At 48.7% G+C, this 27,743-nt stretch overlaps 1 protein-coding gene across 1 annotated transcript in view; it reads left to right on the top strand.

The window, feature by feature from the left end:
• The first annotated feature begins 302 nt into the window (after positions 1-302).
• The window catches only part of LOC147722384 (maternal DNA replication licensing factor mcm6-like), a 564,785-nt gene continuing 537,344 nt past the window's right edge, over positions 303-27,743 (top strand). The window contains exon 1 of the mRNA XM_086964912.1: positions 303-389. The gene's annotated coding sequence lies outside the window, so the exon portion shown is untranslated. The remainder of the gene's footprint in view (positions 390-27,743) is intronic.

The following is a 27,743-nucleotide window of genomic DNA, read 5'->3' as shown; positions in this document are numbered from 1 at the left end:
GAAGATGCCCCTGCCTACTTTGTGAAAATGTAAAAGAAAGTTGATGAATTCCAAAACAATAAATACACGAAACAGCGTGTGGGTTCCAAATTAGAAGAGGCCAGAAACGAACGCAGTCACACTCACCAGGAAGTAATTAAGCCAATATCCACGCAAGTACGGGTCTTGATCTAAACTAAACTATTGAATTGTTTCGTGATGGTATATGCGTTTTGCTCTACGAACCGCGGGTGAGTACGCAGATCATCAACAAGAAGGGATTCGCTAAAGAGTTATATTTTGTGACAAACCCAAAAGTGGGCGGGTCAAAGGGAGGGAGGGAGGAGCTGAGTGGTGAGGAAGTTTAGAAGGGCAGGTGCAGCAAGCACGATCGCTTTGGTTGGAGGAAGGTATGTACTTTGCATCTCTTAACAAAGAAGCAGAACATGTAATTGGCGCTGTAACATGGCGGGAGGGGGTACTTTCTGGGTTCAAATGCTGAGGTAGTGTATACACGAACTCGGACCATTGGCTGAAGTCAAATATTTTGTGTTTTGGACGGTGTCCTGCGTTATTACCTCTTTGGTCGCTCTGGGGTTTTGACGTGTGCCTGAGTACAATTATTATGTGCATAGTCCCTGCCGCTTCACCTGGTTCACTGAAAACTCGGTTAGGCTTTTGAGCAGTGGATTTCTGCATTTATATCAAGTACCCTATCACTATTATTATCATTAATCCCCCCCCAGGATTTAAGGCGTAAAGTATGCTCTTAAATTGCATCATCAACACCTAAATGTGTTTATTTTGGATGTCTTGATGAGAGGTAATTTATGTATTCTTTGTGGACACCTTTATACTTAATAACATTTTCTTGAACGTAAAAAAAAAATTATTCATGTTGAGGCTTGTACCACAGATCACACAACTACCCTTGCCCGCCCCCAACAAACCAAGCACTTTAATACAAATGGTGCCGGCCGTCAGTCGCTCACATCTGATGGCATTGGCGGTGTAAACGTAATGTTCTCTTGTGCCTTGGCCCATGTGGGCTTCCGTGGCCCTGGTCATAGACTGCAGCTTCCTTGGCATTCAACTTTAAAGGGCTTTTAAGGATTTCCCCAAATATTGTTTTCTACTTCCAGACTTTGTAGAGTTGTTGCTCGGGCATACGTATTTGTGCGGGCTTCAGTTTCTTGTTTTTCTAGAGAATATATTCGCATTATAGACGACACGTTTGTCATCACTGGTACATAAAGCGAGGCGTTTGAGAAAACCACGAATACACTTAATTTTCTTGAAGTAAGCTTTGCATGTGCTTTGCTTAAATGCACTAATTCACGGCAGTAATGGTGGCTCGGAATGTTCGTATGGAGGTCATTATTGGGCCTCAGGTGCGTTCTAAGAAATAGTCTGTTCCTCCCTTGGCACGTGGTGCTGTCAAACGTTTAAAGGCCCAGTTCACAATGCTGTTTGTGCATCTGTTCTCCACTAGGTAGCACTAGACGCGCAACTTGTGGGTGTAGTGGCATCTACAGCTTTAAACGAAACCACCAGGATTTGTGTCCATTACATGTATGTTCGTTCGCACATGGAACTTGGGCTGTGGAATCCATCAGTACCTTGATTCAGCACTAGGATCAAGGGTCCAGGAAGCAGCACGCGCCAACGAAGAGGTGGTGGGGGACAGTAATGGGACTGAGGGCAACACCTGGAAAGTCGTAACTTTGTGGGTAATCGCAAACATTCCCAGAGGTTTTTCGAACTCCGTTTGATAGTCGACATTTGGTGACCAAAAAAAGATAGAAGTTAGTTTGTGCGAGGTCTTTGAAACCACAAAATCCCCATATAGTTCTGATGTATAGCAGGAGACACCACTCCATCCCCCAGAACAAGCTGGTTAGTAAAAGCTGGAAGAAAGTTGCAATCTGCCACATTCACTGCTTAGGGGATGGGAGGAACGTGCACGGAGAATGGTTTTTCTTTGATTTACGCTACTAGCTCTTCGCGCATTCGTGTACACTTAAATCAAAAAGTGGGAGAAGCGTTTGCAAAATTCTTTGCTGAAATAAAAAAAAAGGTAAAACGTTGCACCGAGTTTTCATAGTCTAGTCTGTACGTAATTACGTCTTAACCTACAGTTTTGAGGCAGAATATGGGAAACCACGGAAAGGTAACATTTTCCTTAGGGTTCTTAAACTTACCAGACCAGAGTGGCGCTGAAGACAGTTGTCGATAAAAAACAGGCTTTTGGCTGATGTAACAGGAGCAGTAAAAGTACAGAGTTCCTTTGAGCACCATGCTGAAGATCATGGTGCAGAAATGGTTCAAAAAATGAGAACTTATACCTCTTCAGTGTTTAATTTGATTTATTTGTCTTTTATCCACCACGCCACTGCCAACATACATGGACTACACTGAATTTGAGTAGCAAGGGGATTTTTTGAGCATCTTTGACATATAATGCTAATTCAAAGACCATGTGAAGTAGACAAGAGGGCAAACATACATGCATATTAATCAAAGTAGGGTTCAATTGCAAGGCCTCCCCAGCTTGTTTAAATGGTCTCAGCTAAGAATGGGTAGCCTGGGGGTTTAGCTACTGCAAGACCGGGAGAAGTTTTATAGCGCTCTTTTTCAGTGAGAAAGAAAGCGAACAGGTGATGGTCAATTATTAAATCTTTTGACGGAGCCCACATTGGTAACAAAATGGTTAGATTGTGAACACTGGAGTGGTGGTGGCGGCTGCTGCTAAAATGCCAAAACAGTAAGATGAGCTCTTTTTTGGTGGCAGCCATAATTTGCCTGCCCGTTATAAATTGCCCAGAGTGGGCGTAGATGAGTTCCAGTGGAAGGTTCTACAGGACTCAGTCCCCTACATCAGATTTGGGATTAGCAATGCACGTCTTAACTATTGTTTAAGTGTGCACTATGTGGAGCGGTACAAGAGACCGTGGTGTCCTTGTACAACTGAAGAGCCAAGATTATTGGGGCTGGATTCATCACAGGAACCGATGGTCGTGCCTTTGGCTCACTTTTCGTGGTGCTCCACCACCTAAATAAGCCTCCATACCCTGGCGGGCCGTGGGGACTGAGAAGAACTAGAGCACTAATTATGATCTTTAAAAGCCAGTCGATTGGGGGAGATGGGGGTTATATAATAAAATAACAGGAGCCCAGATTCTCCTGAACCAACCGCTAAGCTTCCTCAGAAGTAGGCATACTGGGAAAGAAATGCAGGATAAAATAATGTAAAATGAAGTCTTAAAATCAAAGCTTTATTAGACCGCAGCCTGAGATGTACATGTGTTTGTAGATGATTGCTTGTTTTCAGCTGGAATTACATTTGACCTAATACAGAATAGGGTGAGACTGCAAAGAAATTGGACATGGCATGGATGGACATGGCATGGACAACCTCCCTGAAATATCACGCCTGACTGAATTTAAACGTGACAAAAATAAAGAACAGAATAAAACTAGCTTTAGGAGGGGTAGATGGAGGTGCCAATATGGTTGAGGAACAAAAGTGTAACGCAAAGTACAAGCATCGAGTAGGGTAGGATAGTATTTGGAGGAGGTCATTGGGTTTGAGAGACTTGTGAAGATTATAAGAATGCATGACCTTGGGAGCTCAATTGTCAGGTTGAAGCTTCAAAGTTGTAGAGACCATGGTCGGCACCAAGAAGCCACATCTTGGACATGCCTTGAGAATAGATTTCGATTCCTTTTTGAATGTGGCTTGAGAGACAATGGTGATGAGACAAGGCACTGGTGAGGTCCATTCTAGTTGCACTGCCAGAGAAAGATTGAGACTTATTCAGCTGTTTGAGGCAAAGCGCATTTTTACTATGCAGGTGACGTTGGCCACCGAGGTTCAGTGTTCAGCCAGATAAGTAGAGGTTGCTGTGTACAGAGCTTTGTGGGTGATAGCTTCAAGAGGTAGGCACTGGGGCTTTAGAAGTACAGGTGTAATGGGATACATTTTTATTTACCTCCAGAGACCAATCAGGCTGCAGCATACAGCACATCTCAAAGTGGTTGAGTCAAGGTACTCCTATTAAGAGTGATTATATATAATCGCCTCCTTGGCTCTAAGATAGCAGCAAACTAAACGTGATATATATTGCACAATAAGGTGAGCTAGAAAATGTCAGTGGTGTAGGTCCTCTTTTAGAAATAATAAACCAGGCTAAATATCAACTTCACAAGAGGACATACACCATACGGCCAGATGAAGAAAGGCAAATGGGGGAAGTTTGGGACAGTCTGTATAATTTAGGAACATAGGTGCAGGGCAGGCAGTACAAGTATCAAGGAGGTCTTTTGACCCTTGCTGCCAAACTAAGGTTCTTCTTTTGACCCTTGCTGCCAGACTCGCTGTGGCACCTTACCTCCCTGACCAGCGGCCGGGCTTGGCTCCGCCACATCTCTGCCTGATTCGACCGGCCGGGCTTGGCTCCGCCGGTCGGACTACAATCCCCAGCATCCCACGGGGGTAATTGACGACGCCAGTAACCAGCGCGCCAGGAGGCGCATAAAGCAGCGACAGGTCCCTTGAGGACGAAGCTCGGACGAAGCCCGGACTAAGGGCGGACTGTCTGTGACAGTCCGTGACTGACCGTCTCTGACCCTGGCCAGGACCCCTGTTCGTTTTGTTGTAATATAATGAGTTAATTATCAGTAAGACTTACTATTTTTAATATTCTTTGACACCCATTGTGGATTAATCTACTATGCAAGCATTGGATGGTGACACTTTGACGTAAGTATTTAATTATCGCCTTCCATAATGTCTAAAGAAAGATCTTCATCTGTGCCTAATACTATAGACAACTACTTAGTGCAGGTGGTGAGCAAAATTAACAACACAAGGCGCATATCATTGGGATTGAGCTCTCCACCGGTTACTTCAAAACAAAGTCTACCTCTAGATCCTGTAGTGGTAGAAGTATCGGCACAAATACAAAATGGTGAAATTTCACCTTCCCAGTCATATTTTAATGTGGACCCGAATTCAGTTTTACCTGTACCCCTGATTGATAATCTAGAAGATGTCCCAGGTGACAAGTCTAATTTGATAGAAGTTGATTCACCCCCCGTATGTGTCCCTGTTACTAGAGGCTCGAGAGCAAGCAGGAAAGGCCTGAGCAAACGGGGTGGGTTGCGTTCCAGTAGGAAGAAAAACGTATCCCCACAGAAAGATGCTCCTATATTGGAAGCAAATGGGGAACAAACAGAGAAGGAGATACTAAGTGTTGATATCCTTAACAACTTAGTATGATTGACCTAAAGATTACCTCTATAATTAAACCTTTGATATCTAAAATTGATCGTTTAACAGCAGAGGTAAATAGACTAAGGGGGTTGCTAAACAAGCCAGTGGGGGAGGGGGATATTATCATCCCAACTTTAGCTACAACCAAGGCTGTACCAATGATAAATACCAACAATCAAGGGACGGGGAATAATAGTGAGGAAGTGAGACCAACACCGCTTCCTACCCACCAGGTAATAGATAAAGATAGTAGGGTATCAGCCAAGGAAGATATACCACCAAACTCGACAGTGAATAGTGTAGATCAAGGCCCTGTCCAATTGATTGTGGAGGCCTCCCCTCTTGTTCTGGTTTTGGCAAATGTGCCCCCGTTAAAGTCGGGTCAAACAGATTCTACTACTTCTCTGATCAGTAAAGCCTACTTCTGGCTGTGTAATAACATGTTGATATCTCCGAGAGGGAAACAGCTAGCTGGGGAGATCACTATGGCTAGAAGGGTGGACTGGATAGGGACTACCGTAAAAAAACTAAAGGGAGATTGTGTAGTCCTTCATTTTCTAAGTCCAGAAGTACTCCCTGAGCTTTTAAGGCATATATTTCCACCCCAACGTAGGAGTGCTGAGATTGTTCTGCTGACTTTGGATTACTTCTATAGGAGAAGCAATACAGTGAATCCTAATATTCTAAAAACAAAATGGAATTTGGTGACAAATAACTGGGGTAGGGTTCCACAGTCAAGTGAGTGGGGTATTAGTGTTGGAAATAGATTTGAAGCACTGTCAGACCTGAACAATTGCGACTGACTCGAGAGGATTGGTTGTGTTCGACCTAATACTCTTGTTGAGAATAATCTAATCTATACTGCTATTAGGGAGGATTTTGATTTGTCCAAGACTAATTGTATGCTTCAAGGAAGTCAAATAAACGATACAATCTCTTTGGGTAGTAGCAAAATGATCGATTCCTCTAAGTTATCCTCAAAATTCCATACCATCCTCGAGTCTGATAAGGTTGCTGCTATTCCTCCATTGGGTTCTAATATCATGAATACTCCTATGCAAGCAGTTGACTCGGAAGGAGAATCATGTGTAACAAATCCTGTATCGAAGGTCCTGGATGACCCTGTGGATAATGTGGGGAAATTGTTCTCATGGAACATTGCAGGTTTGGGTTCCAAATTAGATTGTGGAGACTGGGTCCGATTTGTGAATTCTTTTGACATATGTATATTTCAAGAGACTTGGTCATGTGAACCACTTTTTGTTCAAGGATATCTGAACTACTTTGTGCCAGCCGTTAAAGGTCCAAGGGGTAGACCAATGGGTGGTTTAACCATTTGGGTTCGTCAGACATTAAAATTGGATGTCAAAGCTTTAGAAACTGGGCACAGACATTCAACTAATTACTATCAATTCTGATGTTATGGGTTTATTATACATCTACAATGTCTATGCGAGGACTGCAGGGGGTGGGAGATCAGAGGTTCTTATGGCCTTGGGTTCCTTACTCGATGTTGTCCCCCGGGACCACCAGTCTGTCATTGCAGGCGACTTTAACCAAACTTTTGAGCCTCTGGTGACAGACGATGACTCCCTCGGGGATGACGAGGACTGTCATTGGGGGGGTCCCGAAATTAGAGTTGAAACCAGTTGTGCGCTGGACTAAAGATGTTATTAGTATGAATGTACTTTGTTTAGAGAAAGGCTTAAGAGCATTAAATGGCAGGACACAAAGTGATAAATGTGGTTCTATGACATTTGATAATGGGAGGCACAAGAGTAGGATAGACTATGTTCTGTGTAGTTTAAATCTATGGCCTTTGCTAAGTGACATGGAGATTGTGTGGAGGAGTGAGAGCGACCACAATCCTTTAAGTATAAGGCATAAATGGTGGTCGATACCAAACAGACAAACCTGTTCCAGTGCCCTTGTCCCACCTCAAATGGTACCTAGTAATAATATGCGTAGGTTAAAATGGACAAATGTAGTTACTAACCAACAGGCAATTGATGACATTAAAAATGAGCTTGAAAAAGCCATAACAGATATGGAACAGGTCAGTTGCTCTGGAGAAATGCAAAGGGGTGTTACCGAAATTCATGATACTCTTTTTAAAGTCATTAAGCATCACTTCTTAAAGCGGGTAAATGACAAAGGTGTGAGAGTATCCAAGAATGTTAACTGGTATAATGCCCCTTGCAGGGCCGCCCGAAACGCCTTGGGTATTGCTCTAAAGACCAGGGATAATATGGCTATTCAATCTGCCAGAAAGAAGTATAAAGCCAGCATAGCGAGTGCAAAGAAAGCTTGGGATGAGCGACATTGGTCTGAATTAAAAAGAGCCAGTGACATGAAGGACACTAGATTGTTCTGGAGCATTGTTAAATGGGGTGGCGATGGTATTCCCGAAACCCCAAATATTAATGTTCCGGAAGAAGAGTGGATAAAATTCTTTGCTAGCCAGTATGCGGATTCAAATCAGCTTGTATGTAGTGCGACTATAAATCATACCCTTTTTAAAGATAATTTCTTCAGTCCTCAAGAAATCCTGGAGGCCTTGAGTACTGTAAACAGTGGCCATGCACCAGGCATGGACGGAGTTACTGCCGATGTCTTAATGACAAAGAGAGGTGGTGTAGGTACATCAGTCTCCTTATTAACAATATTGCCAGGGGTGCTGAGGTACCTGCATCTTGGCGGGGCGCTGTAATCATACCAGTGTTCAAGAAAGGCGATCGCGCAAAGCCCGGAAATTATAGGCCGATTAGCCTTATTGACACTATACAAAAAACAATAGGGCGTGTGATTGTGAACAGGCTCTTGGACTGGGCTGAGGACAATGATGCATTGTCACCATTTCAAGCGGGTTTCCGTAGGTTGACAAGTACTGTTGACCAGGTTTTCAGTTTTAATTTAATACAATGGAAGACTGTGGTGCTGGGCGGAGGCAGCTTGTATGCGGCTTTTGTCGACCTGCGGGCTGCCTTCGACCTAGTCCCACATAGGAAGTTGTGGTCTGTCCTCGGGAACCTGGGTGTTCCTGAAGATTTACTGACTCTAATAATGAGGCTCCTTGAATCTACATTTGCTAGGATACAATGAGGGGGTCAGGGCATGGAGACAGCGGACTTCCCGGTAGAGCGGGGAGTCCGGCAAGGTTGCTCAATGGCCCCCACCCTCTTTACACTGTTTATAAACGGTGTTGTAGCACTCATGGTATCGGCAGAATTGGATGCCCCTACATTAGCCAACACTAAAATCCCAATACTAATGTTCGCTGACGACACGCTTATTTTATCAAACTCCAAGCGGCCTCCAGCGAGCATTGGGTATCTTTGAATCTTTTTGTAGTGAACATGGATTGGAGGTTAATGTGATAAAAATGAAACGAGGATCTTTAATCCTCATCCGAGCTTTAAATCTAAAATTATCATGAATGGACGTCCCTTGGAAGTGGTGATTAATTTTACCTATTTAGGCATCTACATTTCAAATAAGAATTCTTGGGGAAATCACATAGATATAGCCTCCTTGAGACATAGGCAACTTGCCGGTGCTATTAGTACCGAACACAGGAAGTCTTTGACAAAACCTGTTAAGCCTGTTTTACAGATATATGAGGCTAAAGCTCTTGGCTCTGCACTATATGGTGCCGAGCTATGGGGCTTTGAGAAGGTGACTGCCCTGCAAATTTCGGAAAATAAATGTTTCCGTTCTATAACTGCTCTTCCGAAAAGTACTCCATTATTGCCCCTCAGGTATGACTTGGGTAGAAAATCGGTAACTGATCTGGTCAGACTTCGTCCAATCTTGTATTGGAGGAGGCTATGGACCACGCCCGAGCTGTTACATTATGCTGAGGGGTTTCTTGATATTATCAGAGCGGATATATTTCATAAAAATAGGTGGCTTAACTCCTTGAAATGAACTTTAAATGATCTCGGACTGGGTCTGCTCTGGTCAGATCCAATAGGGTCAGTTTTTCCCACCAAAAGACTTTTAAAAGAAATCTATTGGGAAAAGGTAGCTACTCAGGGCTGGTCCAGCACTAGTTTGGGTTCAATGACGGAAATATTTTTAGAGGCTAAATTGTATCCTTCCTTCGAACCTTATTGGGACTGCATAACAAGGCTTTGTGACCGCAAACACCTATTCCAATTGAGATCCGGTTCTTTGCCTCTACGATCTTTGACTGCTAAATGGGTAGGTTGTGCAAATGTTAGCTGTCCTGCTTGTGGTTCCGCTAAAAAACTAAGGGCCATTTTCTGTTTGTTTGTGCCGCTTACAAGGATCCTAGAAGAGTATGGTTAAAACCAATGTGTAAGAACCTAGGGACTACTAGTGGTCTAACTGCCTTGCGTATTTTATGCACTACTAACGAGATGTGGATATTGATAGCAACTGCCAAATACCTTGGGTGGGCATGGTCGATTAGACAGAGACTGCTAGTCTCTTGACTATTCTCTGTCTGAACCATTTTGCGGTTTAGCTGGGCAGAGACTGCTAGTCTTCTGACTATTCTCTGCCTAGCTTAACCACCTGTTTATGCCGACCCATGATGTTTTCTTTTAGGGAATTGTAATCTAACTCTTTTTAAAAAAATGTTTTTTAAGAAAAAATTTTAATAGTACAATTTTAATGATATTTTTAAGTCTTCTATTGTAAATCGAGTCATGAATTGTAAATAATATGCTTTTTTATCTATTTCCCACTGTAATCAATTGTTAATTGATTTGTATTTTTAAACTTGTCTCTGCTTTTATGAGTGAATGCTCGAATAAAGCATGTTTGACTTGACTTGACTTGTATCAAGGAGGGAGGAAAAGAAAGTGGGCGGATAGTATGATGGGGATAGGGTATGGGGACAGACTAAAAGGATGCACGAGCTAGGTGATGGAATTATCTGATTAAAACATCTGGATGGCAAATAAAACAAGAACTGAATCATTAAGTTACTTCTTGGAAGTGGTGTGTAGGGCTGATGAAGCGAATTCCAGCCGTGTACTGTTAGCGAAAAATTGAGCCATATTCCGCTTTTTGTTCAAATCTGTTTTTATTGTGAACACAGCGATAAGCCTAAAACCCCATGTCGGGGCCGGCCGCGCAGAAAAGAGCCAGTAGACCTATTTAACCAGGGGAGGTTGAAGCATTAACACAGCGCCCTGCCTACAACCCCCGGAGGGGGCCGGCCGCGTGGCTTAGGGGTAATGATAGCAAGAGGTGGCCATATGCTGGCGATGCATCGTTGTGCGGGGGAGGCGCGTATGGGAGGGAGAGCAGTGGTGTCACATTTTCAAAAGGCCCAACGGGGTCCAAACTGCCCCAAAGAGGGGCGGAAGCCAGAGTGGCAAGTAGGAAAGAAGAAAGTCGGAAGAGGAGTGAGCAGTAGCGAGATGGAGGGGTCTGGGGGGAGAGACTGTAGTTGCCGGTCGGGGATAGGAGACGCAAACCTGCACTGGGGGAAGCGACTAAGAGCCTAGTCTGCTCGGGTCAGCAGGGATGAGGGCGTCCTCAAATAACTGCAGAGCGCGAAGCCTGGGAGGCATATGGCGGGCATAGCTGATGGAGCACAGATGGCGCACAAGAGGTTCCCACACTGCCTTGAAACGCACCCCCCTCGATTGTATCCGCGCCGTGAGCAGCTCCATAGTCAGGACCTGCCAGAGGCGCACAAACCAGGAGGCTATCGGCGGTGCCTCAGCCCGCTTCCAGTACAGAGCAATGAGTTGCTTGGCAGCGCCTAACATGTGAAGGGTGAGGATCCAGTCGCTGCGCGTGAGGGCCCTAAGTGTGGGGGGTCGAATGCCCAGCAGGAGCGTGCAAACCTCTTCAGGGAGGGCAAAACCCAACACCTTCTTAATGTGACTAAGGACCTCCTTCCAGAAGACAGCTAGGGTAGGGCACGACCACCAGATGTGTACGAAGTCGCCAGTCGCAGTGCCACACCTCCAGCACAGCGGCGAGGAAGTGGGGAACATTTTGCTGAGTCTCAGGGGGGTGTAGTACCATTGCGTTAGCATCTTGTATGCGTTTTCCCTCTGCGGGATGCTGCGATAGGTTTTAGGGATGTCAGTCCACAGCCGAGCCCATTGAGAAGGTGTGATATCAGCGCCAGTTGCCGACTGCCACTGCCTCTGGTAGGGATGTGCGGGCGGAGTGGTGGGGTGTTGCAGGATGTTGTAGATCTGGGAGATGAGCCGTTTCAGTCCCCCGAGGGAGCGTGCCAACTTCTCGAATGGAGTGTATGCCCTGGTAGCAGCCCGATACATGTCGTCTCCCGAAGTCCAGTGGCGCAGTTGCGCATACTGTAAGCTGGCGGTTAAAGGGAGGCTAAATTCTTCCCTGCAGTCTAGCCATGATTTAGGTGACCCTCCAAGAAAGAGGTCTCCTGCAACCCTGCAGTCCCCTTGTGTCCAGCTCTCAAAAGCTCGGGTCCGGGCAGCAGGGGGGAAGTGCGGGTTACCTGCAATGGGGGTGTGTGGAGAGGGGAACGTGGTTAGACCCTTGGACACTGCCACTCTGTCCCACACGTCAAGAACCGTCCTCGTGGGGACCGCCATGTATGCACTTCTGGAGCGCGCCACACGCGGCAGCCAAGGTAGGTCCCATATGGTGCGCCCCGTGACCACTCGGTCCATGTGGAACCAGTGCTTGTCGCTTTCGCGTGCACCCCATTCTATCACGAACCGAAGATGCGCCGCCCAGTAGTAGTGGAGGAGATTTGGGCAGGCGAGGCCACCCCTGTCTCTCGGTTCCATGAGGACTTTCTGCGAAAACCGGGGTCGCTTGCCACCCCATATGAAGGACGTGAGGTCGCGTTGGAGATTCCTGATGCAGTGGAGCGGGATCGGGGTGGGTAGGCACTGGAAAACATATAGAATACGGGGGAGGACCGACATCTTGACCGCATTGAGCCGCCCCAGCCAGGAAATAATCAAGGGCTTCCATTTCCGCAGGTCCGCCAGGACTTCCTTGCGGCAAGAAGACCAGTTCCACGAGTCAAGGTGGGGCGTGAGGTCCAGACCCAGGTATTTAATGTGATCTTCCGCCCAACGGTAGGGCGTGACCCCCTTCAGGAAAGAGACCTCCTCCTCGGGGATGGTGAGGTTAAGTGCCCAAGATTTGGTGTGGTTAACCTTAAGGCCGGACGCTTGCTCAAACAGTGTGAGGGCTTTATGCACCGCTGGGAGAGAGTCCCGAGGGCGTGTAAGAGTAAGAATCAGATCGTCCGCGAACAGCGCTACCTTGTTGGTACGCCCCCCGTGGGGGATTCCATGAATATCAGGAGTGCGCCTAATCCGCTCCGCCAGCGGCTCCACCGCTAGGGCGAACAGGAGCGGTGAAAGCGGGCATCCCTGCCTCGTGCCCCTGTGAATCGAGAGCGGCGATGTCAGTTGGCCGTTGACCCGAATTCTGGCCTGTGGCCCGAGGTAAGGGGCCATGCACCTGGAGATCATGTTGGGGCCAAGACCTAGTTTCCGGAGGACCGCCCGCAAGAAGGTCCAATCGACCCGGTCGAAGGCCTTTTCTGCGTCTAGTGAGAGGAGGCAGGCCGGGATATCCCAATGCTGCACCTTCCCCACTAAGTGTGCCAGCCTGCGAACATTGTCGGCCCCCTGACGATCCCGTATAAATCCCACCTGGTCCGGGTTTACTAATCCCGGCATGTACGGGTCCAGCCGTTTGGCCAGGATCTTAGTGTAAATCTTAAGATCAGTGTTCAGGAGGGCGATGGGGCGATAGGAGGCACACAGGTCGGGGTCCTTCCCAGGCTTGGGGATCAGGGCAATTTCCGCCAGGCCCATATCAGGGGACGGGCCAGTGGTGTCAGAGAAGGAACCGTATAGCCGCAGCAGGTGCGGGCGGAGCTGGGTCAGGAACAGGCGATAGAAGGCCAACGGCAGGCCGTCCGGTCCCGGGGTTTTCCCAGTGGGGAGGTCTTGGACGGCTTCCGTTACTTCCTCCTCCTGCAGGGGGCCCTCTAGTGTAGCTGCACACGCCGGGGACAGTGGAGACCCCTCGAAATCCGTGAGAACGGCCTCCCGTGCCTCCGCAGAGGTAGGCTCCTCAGCATATAGAGAAGAGTAGTAAGCGACAAATGCGGCCTGCTTGGCTTTCTCAGAGGTGGCGCAGGTGCCGTCCTGCCGCTTGACATTGGCGATGTGGGCCCTAGCGGCACGTGCCCGCAGCCTGCCGGCCAGCAGGCGGCCAACTTTGTCCCCGCCCTCATAGTAGCGTTGTTTGAGCGCCAGCAGGGAGTGTTCCGCCTTGTTGGTGCGCAGAGTGCGGAGTTGCCCCCTGAGGTTGGTGAGAGTTCTCTTTGACGCCCGTGAAGGGGAGTCCCGGTCCCGGGCCTCCGCTTGTTTGATCTCGCTAGCCAGGTCGGTTTCCATCTTGAACGCCTCCTTCCTCCGCGCCACCGCCAGGGAGGTGATGTGGCCCCGAATGGTGGCCTTGAAGGCATCCCAGACCGTATGAAAGGGCAAGTCAGGGGTGTCATTAACAGCGAAATACGAGTCTATGGCGTCACGGATGCTGGCGACGTCCTCCGGGTCCCGAAGGACTCTCGGCGGGAGCACCCATCTGCGTTCACGAGTGGCATGGGCCTGGGGGTCCTGTAGCAAAAGTTCCACGTGGGCGTGGTCCGATAGGGAAATGTCGGATATAGCGGCAGCTAAGGAGTCTCGGGCCAATTCAAGGGAAGTGAAGAGATAGTCGATTCGGGAGTATGTCCGATGGGAGTGTGAATAGGAGTAGTCCCGGGTCCCCGGGTTGTGGTAGCGCCACACATCCACGAGTCCCAGGTCTGTAAGCTGCGTTCTAAGGGTAGAGGACATTGCTCCCGCGCCATTGAAGGAGGCCCCCGCACGATCCAGCTCGGGGTCCCAGACAAGATTGAAGTCTCCGCCCAGGATCACGTTAGGGTCGCCCGATGGGAACTGATCCCGCAGAAGTGTCTGGAGGTATTTGTCCTGCGACTGGTTGGGCGCATATACACATCCTAGGGGGAGCTGTACACGACCCACCTGCACCGTGGCTCGGAGGAAACGCCCGTCAGTGCTCTTGAAGGGTTTCGCGGGTCCCCGTCTAATGCCAGCCCTGCAGAGGATTGCCACCCCTGCTGTCTTGGTGTCAGAGGATGCCCAGAACTGTGTGGGGTATCTAGGGTGCGCCATGCGTTTGTTGTCTCCCTTGAGAAGGTGCGTTTCCTGGAGGAGGATAATGTCAGGGGAGTGGTGTAGGAGGTAGCGCCATATCTGATTCCGCTTGTTGGGGGAGTTGAGCCCTTTGACATTGAGGGAGAGAACCTTCAAGGGTGTAGGGATGTTCGCTGTCATAGCACTAAGGGGGAGTGGAGCCGCGCAAGACCCAGCGTAGCAAATCCCCCCGCAGCCAGGGCAGCGGCAGTCTCACCTCGCCTCCAGCGTGCCAACCCCCGTAGGACCCACCATGCCACCCCTCCGCAAGCGCGGGGAGAGAATAGTAAGAGAAGGCAGAGCGAGAGGAAAGTAGGAAGAGAAGAGAGAGAAGGAAGAGAAAAGGCGCAGAGAAGAAATATAACCAAAACAGGCCAACAGGGCCAGTGTACATTGTCCCAGGTACCGGACATCCTCTACCCGAGGGTTTGGATGAACTCAGGAATGTCACTTCCTACGGGACAAAGGGAGGGAGCGGAGATCTGGGTAGATGAAATGGAATCCAGTCGTCTCGCGGCTCGTCCACCCCGCTGCCGCAAGGTAGTCCGGGGGTGAGTCGAGCCATGGGGCCCGCATGTTCAGACCTGGCGCCGAGAGGGCACTGAAGCTCAGTGGTGTGGTGCAGGACCCAAGAGAGGCGTAGTCCATCGTCTGATTTTCCTGACCCCCACAGGGGGGGGAGAGCCACAGGGGCGGCCCGCTAGAGAGAAGGGGGGTCCCCTCCCAAGAGCAGTAGGGACAGGCCGCCGTGGCGCGATAGGACAAGTCCGGGTGCCCAGGGGGCAAGTGTAGGCTCAAGGCAGCATGGGTCTCAGTGGTCATGATCAGTGGTCATCTGGTGTTGAAGGACGGTCCCCACCCTCAGTGCCAGAGGCGAGAAGCTGGGAGGCCTGCTCCTCGCGGTCGCCCTCGAGGGAGCGAATGTGAGCGATAATGTCCTGCTTGGTCTGCGAGGCAGAGAGGGCGTCCACAGGGGGGGACCGGCGACGTTTACGCACAGTGGACCAGTCTGGGCGCGGAGGAGCCTTCTCTGGGTGGTGAGAGCGGGCTGGGCTGTGATCCGGGGACTCCGGCATATCAAGCAGTTGCGCCGCTTCCTGGTAGGACCGGAGGGCCCTACGCTTGCCCTCCCACTTGAAGATGAGGGCAAAAGGGTGACCCCATTGATAGGAAATGTTGAGGGTCCGGAGTCTCTCCGTGATCGGGCGGAAGACCTTCCTCCTGTGGAGCGTGGTGGGGGCCAGGTCCTGGAAGATCTGGATCTTGTGGCCTTCGTACCGCAGGTCCGGGGTGTCCCTAGCCGCCTTAAGTATGGCCTCCTTCTCCGTGAAGTAATGAAGTCTGGTGACAATGTCAGGCAGGAGGCCGGCTTTACCCCCCGCTCCAAAGACTCGATGTGCGCGATCAAGACGCGGTGGGGGAGCGTCCTCCTCGCCCCACACCGCGTGCAGGAGTAGGGCCACATAGGCCATGGTATTAGTCCCCTCTTCTCCGAGTGGCACACCCCGTATGCGGAGGTTGTTGCGGCGCCCCCTGTTTTCCAGGTCCTCCTGCTTGATCTGGAGCTGGATATGTTGCTCTTCGAGGGTCGCCACTCTCTGCCAGATCTGCTCCAGGTCTTCGGTGCGGGAATCGACCGTCTTCTCCAGGCCATCAACCCGGTCGCCGAGGTCGGTGACCTCCTTGCGCAGTTCTTTGACGCATGTGTGGACCTCCGTCCTGAGGGACCCAATTTCGGACTTTAGATCTGCCATGAAGGAGGACATGAAGGCCTGAGTCACCGGAGGGGAGTCGGCCGGCAGCGGAGGCTTCCCCCCTGATGGTGGGGGGCCCCCGGAAGATGGCGACGAACCCGCCTTACCCCACATGGAAGCCACTGATGTACCTCTGGTCGTCGCTGGGGGGGGGGTCCGGCTTGGTCCCTTTGCCCCGGGTCATGGTCCACTCAGAGTGTCCAGGGATAGTGGGAGGTAGGGCAGGCTGCTGCGTGAAGCCTCCGGACCGTGATGAAGGAGAGTTCGAGGGAGGTCGCACCAGTGCCCCGGTGGCCAAGCAGCCCAGGTCCCACGATCAGGGGCCCAAGGCCGGAAATCAGAAGATGGCGGGGCGAGGGACGACTTCCACAAGCCCGAGGCAGGGCAGGGCCGGCTCGTTGGTGGTAGGCTAGGCGCGCCTGAGCAGCAGGGGTCCAGGGTGCTGGGGGGTCGCTTGTGCAGGCGAGATGGCCCAGCCGGGGAGGCAGGGAAGTGCGCAGGCAGGGGGGGCGGCGGAGGGCCGCCGCCGACGGATGTCCCACGATGAGCAGGGCCCACAGGCAGAGAGCCTCCGAAGGCTTGTGACGAGGCTCAACCTCCCGATTCCGCCTGAGTCAGGGCCGTTCCCAGTACGGAGCCCGCGTGGTCCCACAGCCGTGACCGGAGAGTGCGACCAAGAGGGTCCCCCCAAGCGCGCCACCGACCCAGCAATAGGTGGCCTACAGTCGGGGGCGTCAGGCTGCTAGGCAGAAGATATTTACAACAAGGGGTGGTGAGGGACAGAGTCTCTGAATTAAGCAGAAAGCTCTCACCCAGTCAAGAGATCAGGGCTAGATCCAACACCGTTTTTTAGCTCACTGCACCATCCCAGTTTCAGAACCTGGCTGTATGCAAATTAGTCTGTTCCTGTCCCAGTGCATGATGGGAACAGGGCAAACCAAACTACAAAAGCCAATTCTTACACTGGGAAGAAAACAAGCTCCCGGGGACCGGTTTCTGGCATTACAGCCGTCTTCGGCCCGGTTTACTTGAATCCTGATGGTGCAATGAGCAAGGGTCTCACATCTGAGAATACCCTTCCACGCTTAGGGTGGACAAAAATATTTACAACAAGGGGTGGTGAGGGACAGAGTCTCTGAATTAAGCAGAAAGCTCTCACCCAGTCAAGAGATCAGGGCTAGATCCAACACCGTTTTTTAGCTCACTGCACCATCCCAGTTTCAGAACCTGGCTGTATGCAAATTAGTCTGTTCCTGTCCCAGTGCATGATGGGAACAGGGCAAACCAAACTACAAAAGCCAATTCTTACACTGGGAAGAAAACAAGCTCCCGGGGACCGGTTTCTGGCATTACAGCCGTCTTCGGCCCGGTTTACTTGAATCCTGATGGTGCAATGAGCAAGGGTCTCACATCTGAGAATACCCTTCCACGCTTAGGGTGGACAAAAATATTTACAACAAGGGGTGGTGAGGGACAGAGTCTCTGAATTAAGCAGAAAGCTCTCACCCAGTCAAGAGATCAGGGCTAGATCCAACACCGTTTTTTAGCTCACTGCACCATCCCAGTTTCAGAACCTGGCTGTATGCAAATTAGTCTGTTCCTGTCCCAGTGCATGATGGGAACAGGGCAAACCAAACTACAAAAGCCAATTCTTACACTGGGAAGAAAACAAGCTCCCGGGGACCGGTTTCTGGCATTACAGCCGTCTTCGGCCCGGTTTACTTGAATCCTGATGGTGCAATGAGCAAGGGTCTCACATCTGAGAATACCCTTCCACGCTTAGGGTGGACAAAAATATTTACAACAAGGGGTGGTGAGGGACAGAGTCTCTGAATTAAGCAGAAAGCTCTCACCCAGTCAAGAGATCAGGGCTAGATCCAACACCGTTTTTTAGCTCACTGCACCATCCCAGTTTCAGAACCTGGCTGTATGCAAATTAGTCTGTTCCTGTCCCAGTGCATGATGGGAACAGGGCAAACCAAACTACAAAAGCCAATTCTTACACTGGGAAGAAAACAAGCTCCCGGGGACCGGTTTCTGGCATTACAGCCGTCTTCGGCCCGGTTTACTTGAATCCTGATGGTGCAATGAGCAAGGGTCTCACATCTGAGAATACCCTTCCACGCTTAGGGTGGACAAAAATATTTACAACAAGGGGTGGTGAGGGACAGAGTCTCTGAATTAAGCAGAAAGCTCTCACCCAGTCAAGAGATCAGGGCTAGATCCAACACCGTTTTTTAGCTCACTGCACCATCCCAGTTTCAGAACCTGGCTGTATGCAAATTAGTCTGTTCCTGTCCCAGTGCATGATGGGAACAGGGCAAACCAAACTACAAAAGCCAATTCTTACACTGGGAAGAAAACAAGCTCCCGGGGACCGGTTTCTGGCATTACAGCCGTCTTCGGCCCGGTTTACTTGAATCCTGATGGTGCAATGAGCAAGGGTCTCACATCTGAGAATACCCTTCCACGCTTAGGGTGGACAAAAATATTTACAACAAGGGGTGGTGAGGGACAGTCTCTGAATTAAGCAGAAAGCTCTCACCCAGTCAAGAGATCAGGGCTAGATCCAACACCGTTTTTTAGCTCACTGCACCATCCCAGTTTCAGAACCTGGCTGTATGCAAATTAGTCTGTTCCTGTCCCAGTGCATGATGGGAACAGGGCAAACCAAACTACAAAAGCCAATTCTTACACTGGGAAGAAAACAAGCTCCCGGGGACCGGTTTCTGGCATTACAGCCGTCTTCGGCCCGGTTTACTTGAATCCTGATGGTGCAATGAGCAAGGGTCTCACATCTGAGAATACCCTTCCACGCTTAGGGTGGACAAAAATATTTACAACAAGGGGTGGTGAGGGACAGAGTCTCTGAATTAAGCAGAAAGCTCTCACCCAGTCAAGAGATCAGGGCTAGATCCAACACCGTTTTTTAGCTCACTGCACCATCCCAGTTTCAGAACCTGGCTGTATGCAAATTAGTCTGTTCCTGTCCCAGTGCATGATGGGAACAGGGCAAACCAAACTACAAAAGCCAATTCTTACACTGGGAAGAAAACAAGCTCCCGGGGACCGGTTTCTGGCATTACAGCCGTCTTCGGCCCGGTTTACTTGAATCCTGATGGTGCAATGAGCAAGGGTCTCACATCTGAGAATACCCTTCCACGCTTAGGGTGGACAAAAATATTTACAACAAGGGGTGGTGAGGGACAGAGTCTCTGAATTAAGCAGAAAGCTCTCACCCAGTCAAGAGATCAGGGCTAGATCCAACACCGTTTTTTAGCTCACTGCACCATCCCAGTTTCAGAACCTGGCTGTATGCAAATTAGTCTGTTCCTGTCCCAGTGCATGATGGGAACAGGGCAAACCAAACTACAAAAGCCAATTCTTACACTGGGAAGAAAACAAGCTCCCGGGGACCGGTTTCTGGCATTACAGCCGTCTTCGGCCCGGTTTACTTGAATCCTGATGGTGCAATGAGCAAGGGTCTCACATCTGAGAATACCCTTCCACGCTTAGGGTGGACAAAAATATTTACAACAAGGGGTGGTGAGGGACAGAGTCTCTGAATTAAGCAGAAAGCTCTCACCCAGTCAAGAGATCAGGGCTAGATCCAACACCGTTTTTTAGCTCACTGCACCATCCCAGTTTCAGAACCTGGCTGTATGCAAATTAGTCTGTTCCTGTCCCAGTGCATGATGGGAACAGGGCAAACCAAACTACAAAAGCCAATTCTTACACTGGGAAGAAAACAAGCTCCCGGGGACCGGTTTCTGGCATTACAGCCGTCTTCGGCCCGGTTTACTTGAATCCTGATGGTGCAATGAGCAAGGGTCTCACATCTGAGAATACCCTTCCACGCTTGGGGTGGACAAAAATATTTACAACAAGGGGTGGTGAGGGACAGAGTCTCTGAATTAAGCAGAAAGCTCTCACCCAGTCAAGAGATCAGGGCTAGATCCAACACCGTTTTTTAGCTCACTGCACCATCCCAGTTTCAGAACCTGGCTGTATGCAAATTAGTCTGTTCCTGTCCCAGTGCATGATGGGAACAGGGCAAACCAAACTACAAAAGCCAATTCTTACACTGGGAAGAAAACAAGCTCCCGGGGACCGGTTTCTGGCATTACAGCCGTCTTCGGCCCGGTTTACTTGAATCCTGATGGTGCAATGAGCAAGGGTCAGAAGATGGCGGAGATGGCGGAGGCCCCCAGGGTCACCGCTAGCCTGAGACAGGGCTGCCCAGGCAATGGTCCACCAGGCCCGGCAGGGCTGTATGAGATGAACGGCCAGGAGCAGAGTCTTGCAGCGCTGGGGCCCTTCAAGGCCCGGGCCTCACCCACACTCGATCTCCAATCAGCCCCCCAGCCCGCCGCCGACGTGCCCAGGGCAGCAAGGAGCGCAGGCAGGGATCGCGTGCACAAGGGAGCCAGTCCACTATCTCCAGATGCGTCGCAGCAGAGAGCCCACCGAGGAGAGAAGATGGCGGGCAGATCCGCGATTGGGCCCCCCTATCGCCGGGCCCCTCCGGGAAAAGACAGGGGGAGGGGGGGCGGCGTGCTGCAGCTCACCAGGTAGGTCCCTCGACGGGTGCGGAAGCCGTGGTCAGCTCTCGTGGGAGGGGGGCCTCCGGCGATCTCTCCGGGTCTGACCTGGTGTTCCCGCCAAAGCCGGGGCCTCCCGTAGTCGTGGCGTCCAGGCAGTCGCTGCGTCCTTCGCCGGAGGCAGTCCGGCACCAGCAGCCTCGGAGTAGCTGTGCAGGCAGCCGGTAGGGTCCGCTGGAGGGACACAGCCGCTGGTGGGGTTTGGGGGGCTCCGGTGTCTCTCCCAGACCGTCACTCCGGCCCACTCCGTGGGAATCAGTACAGGCGTCCCGCCGGCAAACCCCGTGGCAAGATGGCGGCCAGAGGCCGATCGCGGAGGTCCCCGGGCTCCGATCGCTGATAGCGTGGACTTCAACGGTTGCAGTTCGCCGCTGGAAGGGATCGCTAGCAGGGCGGCAGTGTTCAGGGGATCCCCAGGGGTAGAAACCCCCCGGAACTTGGCTTAATGGAGCAGCGGGACGACGGAGCTCACACGAGACGCGTCTGCTCACATCGCTGTTTCGGCCACGCCCCCCATATTCCGCTTTTACTTGAATGCTGGCATTGCAATGTTGGCCACGAGAGAGTTTCTATTTTTCAGCAAGATGAGTGGGAATCCCTTGTTGCATGGCTTGCGGGGTAAGAAAGCAATCTTTACCTGAGCTCTTGCTTCAATAAGAAGCCACTGGAGCTTTGTAAACAAAGGCATGATATGGTCAATTGTTTTGCTCCTACAGACTAATTAGGCTCCTGTATAATGCACAGCTCTGGGAGGTGAGGCGGGACTTGGTAATCCTGCGAGGACTAAGTTAAAATAGTCTTGAAGGAAGCAGAGACTCGAACTAAAGATTTAAGATTTTGCAGCAATCGGGGAATGTCCCCAATTGAATGAGACAAGTTAATTGAATTCCAGTAGGGTAACATCTGGCTAGTCTGCTTATTTGCAATGTTGCATGGCACGCCATCAGTGAAGCAGCTTCCAGTTTTCACATGGAGAATAGTGTTGCAAAGATGATTATTGGATATTACAGACTAATGGAACCACTTTAGCTGATCATAGGAATTCAGTTAGATGATGATGGGGTTGTCTGAGGATGAAGTCAAAGACTGCTCAATGTGTTTTTATTAAAGAATTGACCAAACTCCATGCATTTGAGTTCTTGAAAGGGAATATTGATGATGGTGGTTTGATAAGTGAACAACTTACAATATAGAAGACATCAAGCTAGCAGGATGAGTGTTGCAATTGTCTCCAGACCGAGAAGCTGGTGAATATGCATTTTGGTCATTGGCATTATGGGAGTAGGCGGATGTTAAAATAAAGGATAGTGGGTGATTCATTATTGATCATAATGTTGAGAAGATACATTTTCATGGAAGATGCTCTGGAGATTTAGTATTATCCTGAAACTGATAAAATGTTGCCCAGAACAATGTCTGAGTTATGTAGAAAGGGACTTTCTGTGGTCATTTGTTGGCCGCAGTTTATTAGGAATACAAGGAAACATGTATGTATTTTGCATTTTACATGTTAAGACATCACACAGTTCTTTGTTATTGTCTTTTGGGCCCTTCGGGCCGTTTCTTTGCGTAGGTTGATTTTTGTGCCCCTTTTGCACGGGGAGGGGGTAGCTTCTGTCCCGGGGTTAGGCCGACTCACTACCTTGTCCGTCTTTGTTGTGCCCTGCCATCCGGCGGTGGATGGGCTGCGAGGGCCGTCTACGTTTGATACCCCCTCCTTAGCTAGGCCAAGCTACCCAGGCATGAGGCATCCAAGAGTCGCTGGCCTTAGGTCAACTCACCCAGCCCTGCGGCATCTGAAGGTGAGTGGACCTATTCTGGCGCACGCTCTCTGGTGTGCCTCTGTACCAACAGATATCGGCGTAGTTCTTCACCACGCCCGTGTCTCTCTTGTATTTCTATCTAGGACCCTGATACAATATTGATATTCCCGATTCATGCCCTTGTGCGGTTATAATCCATAATATCCTTACAAAGGCATAAGAATCATATCCATATTCAGTAATAGCCCATGCAGTCCAAAGCACAGCACGGCTACTCCCATCGACTCCTAGAAAGCACAACGCGTTCTTTAAACAAACCAATCCTCCAGCAGCCCGGGAAATTCCCCCCCTGCTTTTGTTTTGATTTGAACAAGAACTCCTGGAGTCCAGCAAGAACTGTTAGTTCTTAGTGACGTCTTAAGTCCAACCTTACGTCAAACCCGGCACCTTTCTGGTATAAAATACCAACGGTTGCCTTAAGCAAACACACGGTGGTTTGGAGCAGAGCGGCTATCTACTTGCCCGAGAGCCCAGCTGATGCGAGAGCCCACGGAAGCCACCCCTCCCCTTTGACGCGCTGGAGAAGCTACTTTTTCTCACGCCAAGAAAATCCAGCTCCGGTGTTCCCGAGTCACCCTTGCGGGTTGCTGGGAGATCGAGTCCTGAAGAAAGAGATACCAGACCTCCCACATTCTATTACTAAGGTACGGAGCTGACTAAACCCTTAAAGAGAATTCTTGAATCAGATCCTTGGCAAAAACAATCTTAACCAACCTAACGTAAACTGCTACTTACTCCTTCCCAAGTATTAGGCTTAGGTGAGGTACATCGGGGTAGGTGTAGTTTGAAGCACCAGTTGAGTACGTTAGTCAATGGTTTTATGTATGTATATATATTTTATCTATTTTAAGTATCATAGGGCTAAGAAACCATATCTATGCTTTTACAGTATTTCATAATACTACTTTTACTGTATGCACTTTACTTCATAATAAGTATTGTAATTGTAAGAGTATCGATAATACAACATCGGCCCAGTCCATGGCCCAAAAGATATTGCGGTTTACAGTGAACTGGATGACGTCTAACCTATTAAAAATCAATCCAGATAAAATGGAGGTCCTAGTAGTTTCAACTATCGCCTCACCCTGGAATGATCTGTTCTGGCCCCAAGAACTTGGACCTACCCCAAAGCCATGCCCCAGCGTAAAGAGCCTTGGTATTAAGATCGCCAGGAGCTCTCGATGACCAGCCAAGTATCCTCTGTGGTTGGATCATGTACTGACCTGATTAGGCAGTTGCGAAAGCTAGCCCCTTTGCTTTCTACAAACATGCTTCGAACCATTGTTTCAGCTACAATAGTCTCCAGAATCAACTAAGGGAACGCACTTTATCTAGGTCTTCCAAAAAATGTAATCAATCGTCTACAAGTCACCCTGAATGACGCAGCACGGTTGATTTTTGGATCACCTAGACAGACCCATGCTTCCCCTCTGCTTTATAGGTTACACTGGCTCCCTATAAAGCAGAGGGTTGAATTTAAAAGCCTGCATCGCCCATAAGGCAATTTATGGGCAGGCGCCTGCCTATATAAAAGAGAGGCTTGAAGTGTATAATCCCAAGCGAGCTCTATGATCCTCCAATTCCCTACTGCTATCATGTCCGCGCTTTAAAATGGCGACCAAAGGTGGTAGATCCTTTTCAGTCCAAGCCCCTACCATTTGGAATAAGCTACCGGAGGTCCTTCGTAAAGAATCTAATCTTCTCCGTTTTAGGAAATCTCTGAAGACACTGCTTTTCAGGGACGCTTTTGCATCCCTGTAAGATAGGCCGGTCATCCGTACTCTTATTCACCCTACTTCTTGTTGCTGTACTCTGTCAGAAGCGCCTTGAGACTTGTCGGTGATTTGGCGCGATATAAAACCCAGATACAAATACAAATACAATTGTGGCAATTCATTTCTCTTGTATGAGAAAGAAGACTGCCCAATAAATACCACCTTTTATTGAAAACGCCCGTCTCTCTATTTCTCTGCACTCTGGTGAAACTAAGTATGCACGATTGACTGAGTGAAATAGCTGCTTATTGTTTTCACACGACTCTAGGGACACATTCTTTTATCTGAGGGAGCAAAGTTGTCATGTTTGTACGGTTGTCACAAGCTGAATCCCTTCTTGTCTAAATCAGGGAAGTTAACCCCTCCCTATTCATTCGAGAAAGTTTTTAGTGACCTCTGAGCTAGCTGGCAAACCTAAATTAAGTCTAACCTAGTCAGTAGAGACCTAGATGACCTCAGTCCTATGTCTACACTGCTGTTTGTTATTCCAATGCACAGAGCCTATTGGGAAAATAGGAACTACACTACATGGCGCCCAATGTTTGGTAAGGCGATAATCTAACGCAAGACACTAGAGTGACTCAGTCGTGCTTTTTCACACAGAACCCCTTTTCCGTAAAAACTCCAAAAGACGTCTGGAGTGGGTGAAAGGTTAATAACCGCCGGAACTTAGTAGGAAGAGATTCCTATGTATTAGTTTTTGTTTTAATCAACGTTGAAGGATACAGTGTTCCAAAAATATTGTGCACCTAATCTTTGTTTCCTTGAAACTTGATCTGCAACAAAAAACTTTTGTCAGTAAAAATGTCAGAAAGTGAAGAAATAGCAGCTCTACTTATAGAGGATGACACAGCCATCCAAGAAAATGACCCGAGTGTTATACTCATTCCGGTCAACGTAAGGAGAACTATAACTCTTAAACTTATTAAAAATGGACTGACATCACGTGGTGGTACAGTCATATTCGTGGTAGAGGCCCATGAATATCGGCAGACAGAGGTATTCTATTCATGGATACACTTTCCAGCAGCAAACGCTAGAACAAAAGAATTCCACTATTACAAAATAAAGGAACCTCCGGATATATACACTCCTTTCGAGGACGTTGAAATCACACTAAATTACCAAGAGCAACTGCTCTGGTTTAATGGCGCCCTAAAACATATTAATCACATCATCAGGCAGGGTCCACTAGGTAGACCGGGAGCAACATGGCCGGTTCTAGCCAGCTACACACCACATCCAGACATTGATGAAATGCAAGCCCAGGAACTTTTAGTTCAACTAAAACTACTAATTAAAATACATAGACAATTGGTACAATGTCCTGCGCACTTCAACAGTCCAACCAATAGTTAACATTCCACAGCCGACCCCTCATCAGGGGAACATAAACAAAATCACACCACAGAACATGCAATCATGTCTTGGTAAAGTACCCACAAAACGGGAACAAATTCCATTCTGGTTGGCACAGAAAATTACTCAAATAGAAGCAGTATTTCCAGATACTACTCCTACTGAAAAACACAGAAATCTGACTATCTGTCTTCCAAAGGGAAATCACCACATGTGGAAGACTGTGACACTTGGGGCACAGTCTTTGCTTCAATATACACAAAAACACATGGTGTTCCGTCTATGGCGGTTATACCAGATGTACTTAGACAGATTTAAAATGAATACGGTCCAGAACCTGCTTTAACTCTGGGTATGAAATTATTGAGAGACTTCAAGCAGGTCTCGGCTATATTAGCCAACATAAAAGGAGAGAAGCAACATCTGTGGCGATCCGCCAGAAATTGAAGGAGACAGATATAGCAGAACAACCATCTGAACTTGCCAGAATCATAGAAAAATCCTATGAAGAACGAAGAAGAGATAGTTTGGGTGGGAAACTGGTAAAACCCCAACTAACTGAAAATCCTGAAAAAAACCTTTATTAAAAATAATCTGAATACTCCAAAAAGGAGCTGGGAGGGTAATAAACAGTCCACTCCCAGGGAAAAACTATTCCAGTCCAGAGGATGGTCTCCTCAACAGAGAGAAAAATCTCCAGACCGAGGAAACAAGTCTCCCCAATGGGAGCACTCTGAAAAAAGATACAACCTTGGAGATAGGGATAAATTGAGAAAACCTGATAGATATCAAGATATTGATGCACGTCCCTCTCGATCACTCTCACTTTCTCGATCTTCCTCACAGAAATCGGAAAGGAGAGGACTATCAGAACACAGAGAAGAGCATGTCAAGTCCAAAGACAAGGAACCTGCTCATCAAAGTAATAAATCACAATATCACAGAAAGAAGGTAGCAAGTATTAAGATTAAACATGCAGAGGATTCTGAGGACACAGCTGAAAAACAGAGTGGGCCCAGACAATGCTAGACTGCGCAGCAGAAGTGACCATAGCTCACAAGATCCTGATGAATCATCTGGAGACAGTGGACACGAATGAATACATTCAGGCGGAAACTGCAGATACCAGGGTTAGCAAACCCCATAAAATATACAAAATAACATTACGTATAAAGGGGGACAAGACGAGGAAAGTAAGAGGTCTCTTTTGGGATAATCTTTCGAAAGGCTATGACATCCTGTTAGCTGAAAAAGACTGGCCACCAGAGTTTGTCAGGGAGTGCCCTCATGGCGAAGAAATAATTATGCCTGCCTTCTCTAATCATATACCAATTCCTAAAAAATATACACTTGCAAGAAAATGGGCAGTAGCCCAGCTTTATATAAAAACCTGGTAGGATGGGATGAGGACTCACATCACCACAAAATCCAGTTAAAAAATCAACCCACTGCACAAAGCAGTACCGAGTTAAACAAGAAGCTAAAAAGCAGATCAAGAAGATTTTAGATCAACTTGAATATCAAGGGGTGATTGAAACATGCACCTCACAAATGAACAATCCTTTGTTTCCTGTCTTCCTGTCTCCAAACCAGACGATTCATATTGTCTAGTTTTGGACTACAGACACCTTACCTCCTGTTGTAAAACATTTGCAGTACAAAACTCACACGGTGCAGCACTAATGAATAACATCGTGCGCAAAAAATATAAAACATTAGATATCTCTAATGGATTCTTTTGTCAAAACATTGCACCTGAAAGCAGGTATTTGACCGCTTTCTCAATAATGGGGTCACAAAAACACTTCTATCGACTCCCACAGGGATTCAAGAATAGCCCAAGATTATTCTCAGCAAGGGTAACCGTTACTACAAATCTAAGACGATGAGGCATTATCCTATGTCGATGACATCTACCTCACAGATGATGACCTGGAGACTCACTTAAAAAGAGTAAACACCATAATACTTGGGTTC

This window comes from Lissotriton vulgaris, chromosome 4_1, assembly GCF_964263255.1.
Source record: "Lissotriton vulgaris chromosome 4_1, aLisVul1.2, whole genome shotgun sequence".
NCBI lineage: Eukaryota > Metazoa > Chordata > Amphibia > Caudata > Salamandridae > Lissotriton > Lissotriton vulgaris.
Note: the sequence above shows the minus strand (reverse complement) of the source record. Positions and strands in the feature narration are given on the sequence as shown.